Here is a 4,089-nt window from a genome sequence, read left to right as displayed (position 1 = left end):
CCAGCAGACTTCTTCCGCTATCGTGTGGCTTCTATTTATACTCTGCTCGGTTAGGGTAAGACTTGTGGGGTCTGAGCGTATAGCAAGCGGGAAAGTGGTCCACCAGATTAAACACTTGCCCTCCAATCCCTTTGGTATATACCGGTTGACGATGTGTGATTAAGACTGGTTTTCCATTAATTTTCGTATTTTATCCGCGCGATCAAACCGATTATATCGCGGCAGCGTCGCGTCGTCGTTGTTGCTGGTTGATGGCAAACAACCGCACGACTTGTTGATTGCTAGTGGGTAAGCTGAGGGGGAGGAAGGGTGGAATTTGCATCGGAAAGGGTGTTACTAAACACGGGGCGGCTCGCAATTGTGGAAAGGCTTGGCCACGGTACGTACCTTCGTGCGTGGTTACCCAATCGATATGAATGGCACAGCCTTAACTGGTTTTATCTTTTCTTCCGGAAAACATAATTGGCTGATAGGGGCCAAGATAGAGATCACGGCGGCGTCAGTGCGATGGCATGGGTAGACTGATTGAAGAAAGCTGTAAAATGTGAGCTCAATTACAGGCTGCATGCGGAAGGATTTGTTTTATGTAGCATACAGTTTTTTTCATTATTTTTTCCACACTTATAACTGACGACTAATGAATCTAATTTACGTCACGCGTCGCGAATGTTCTCTTTCGAAAATCAATCCTTTGCAATCCTTTCAATTTTCAATATAAAAAGAGTAATTTATATTGAAACCAAGGCATTTATATTGCTCTCTTCTCCTTTCGTTTTTATATGGGATTCTTTTATAAATTTTATTTGTTGTTGTCTATAACTATTTTAATATTTCCTTACTCACATTTTCTTAAGAGTGAAATTGTTGAGTTATTTTACTTCACTTTTTAATATTTCTAGTTTGATTATCCTTCATAGTTATTTATATTTATTTCTATTTTCTTTTTGGGAATAGTAATACGAGATTTCTTTTCCATTTTGTTTTTTGTTTCGTTTGACTATTTTTTCAGGTGATTTTTGTTCCATTTACCTTAAAAACCTATTTTCTCCTCTCGTTTCCTCTCTAATTTTTCATTTTTGTTTTACTATCTCGTTCATACCTTGTTCAAATTTAGTTATTTCGCCTTAATATTTTTAAGTATTTTTGCCGTTTTTCTTGCTTGCTTTTCTTTTTTTTGTGTACTTGCTGTATATTTCGTGTCTGTTGACTTTTAACACATTTCGAAGCCAAAATAGACTTCGGTTTTCATTTTTTAATGTTACTTCTTGTTTTATCCTTCTCTTTATAGTATTCTCATTTCATATCGTTGTAAAAACAATGATTATTCATTTCCCTTTACTAGTCTAATTCTAACAAATCGTTTATCAAATATTAACATTTCTATTTTCTTTCCAATTTTCTGATGTTTTTTGAATTCCTGATTGATGATTAAATATTCTATTTTCAATTTCTTTCTTGTTTTATCTGACTAATGTCTTTGAGTTGAGTTTTTGTTGTTCCATTTTTTTCATTCCTTCTTCATTCTACGATTTCTGTTCTACAATCTTGTTTTTTTTCGTGATTAATTTTTACCCATTCCACTTCATTATTTTACGTATGCTGTTTTACATTAACAATGTTTTCATGTTAATTTTTATATTTTCATATTTGTTTCCTTTTTCTCAACGTCACTTTGTCAGTTTCGCTTTACTTTTTCATTCTCTTTTTCCCGTTACATGTAATTTTACTTGAATATTACCGATTCGACATTCGACAATGTTTTAAATAATACAGCATGCATGAGTTCTCCATAGACCAAAATCATAATTAATCAAACATGTTTAATTCGTATGTTATCCTGAATGAATGAGAGAACAACCTAACAGTCATCATTTTTTTCTTCACACGGTACACCAAGATCAAATTAATTGTTTTCCCCCAAAATCTGAAAATAGGATAACAACCAAAATTTCGAACTAATTTCACGAAACGCATCCAGCATGAATGCTCAGCTTGCACACGTAAAGGAATTTTCCCATGACCGTCTTCTTTTTCTCTGCCGCACTGAAACACCCAGAGAAAAGTCGAACAACGAGTTTCCATTATCCGCTCGGTTCTCCCCCCAGTCCTACCCCATAGCAAGAAGAACGACGGGCAAAGGCGGTAGTTTCGATCCTGTTTTTCTCGCACATGCTCACTAATCACTGGCACCTCGTAATTTCAGCCCTTTCTCCACACACTCTGCTGGCACGCCATCATCCTCTCTCCTGGTGTGTGAGTCCATCTTACGCCTTTCGAAGTAGGAAGGGATTCTCCTCTCCTTCTACGCAACCATAAATTGGGAAGCGGTCTCACAGCGCAGCAGGGGACAACTCGCGCTACCAATAATCTCCCGGGGCTGTTAGAGGTTTCTTCCTTTTTTGCGTCTTTGCTGCGTCCCATGAAAATTACTCAACTTTGCCGTCGTCGTAACACGTGTTCGCATCTTCTTCCATGCTGTGGAGAGGGGAAACCCTAGCCGTGATTCCTTGCAGGAAACTCTAAACCATTAGGGGAATTTCGAATTCGAATTTACCATCCGATTGGGTTAGAGTTTCACAGGTTGTGGCCCGTGCAAAACTGCGCAGGCTCAAAAATGGCCTCTTCAAATCAAGACGAATTACAATTATGCACTAGTATAATATAATAACCTGTAATATTTCATTAAATCAGTTTTAAATACACCGTGAAGTTTTTTTTTAACATTCCATCAAGCTTATAGTTACTGCTTCATTAGTCAAAATTTAACCAACAGAAAAAAAATCAACATTATAAAGGACGGTGCATGGAGGGCAGGAGAAAGATCGATAAATATATAACAATCAATTAACTTCAAGCTTTCCGTCCGGACTATCGGGACTTTGGTCTGCCCCGACTGGCGGACAGGATCTGCTGCGGAACCAGAAAACCAGTTTCTCTGTTTCTGTTCTTTTTTTTCCTTTTGAACCGAACCACAGCACGTTATTCTTCGGTTTTTGTTATGTGTTCAAAAACAACAGTTGCTAAGACTTTCCTCGAGATGCAGTCGGGATCGCGATCGGGTTTCGTTAAGTGATCTTCGCTCAGATGCCAAAAGTCGTCTCCAAATAAATGCCATAATTTATTTCAATATTATTTGCGGGCTTTTTAGTGGATATCAAATTTAAACGGACACTAACCAGGGGATTGAAAGGAGCTGCTTAGGATTCGGTGAAACTTTATATTAAATTAAATTGCCCAGATTGGGTTGGAACAATTTTTTTATCTCTTTTGTATCACTAGTTATTCTCAGGTAGTTTGTGTACAAACCGCGGTTTTTGTATACCCTTACTAACACGCAGAGAATCCTGAGTAAGAATCCCCAGGATACCTTTAACTCGGTGACGGAATCGTGAAAGGAATCGCAAACACGATCCGGAGGATTCCCACTCAGGATTCTAATTCAAGAATCCTAGAGCCATATACAGGGCATTCCTGAGGATTCTTTTTTCAGGAATCTTTTTCAAGGACGCTCACGAATCCAATGTGAGGAATCCTAGAGAATCTATGTGAATCGTATGTGTTCGTCCGGGTACTTTTGCCCTAAAATGAGTTCTTCAACTGGTTTGATTTCCATGACAATCGCTAGCAGATTCTCGGCAGAACTAATTACATAAGAGTTTTTGGGTGTTGTTGTTTTCGAGTTGTTGTAGTTTTCGAATAAATCAGTTGTAATTCCCAAAACCAAGAAAATTAGAGCAGAACAGCTTAAAACACAACTCATTTCATAGCTGCGCATCACTCGAAAGAATTTTTTTGTGTTTACATGGTATGATCAGCTGACGTTATAATGCTGCAATTCACACAAAGCTGCCAGTATGGTTCAGTAATTTTAACTGGCACACTGCAAAATGATATCCGATAACATTTTTAGAAGAATAGTAAAATAGAAAAATAGGAAGAGTAATGATACGGCTGAGATATGACATGAAACTGACCAGTGATGTAAATCATAATAAAAAGCAGACGATGCGAAAGATTAGAAATGGAAACAATATCGGAAAGATATGTAAGGAAAGAAGTTATGAATGGGAAGAGAAACAAGTAAAGCAG

This window comes from Wyeomyia smithii, chromosome 2 (genome assembly GCF_029784165.1).
Source record: "Wyeomyia smithii strain HCP4-BCI-WySm-NY-G18 chromosome 2, ASM2978416v1, whole genome shotgun sequence".
Classification (NCBI taxonomy): domain Eukaryota; kingdom Metazoa; phylum Arthropoda; class Insecta; order Diptera; family Culicidae; genus Wyeomyia; species Wyeomyia smithii.
This window is presented reverse-complemented; position numbering follows the sequence as displayed.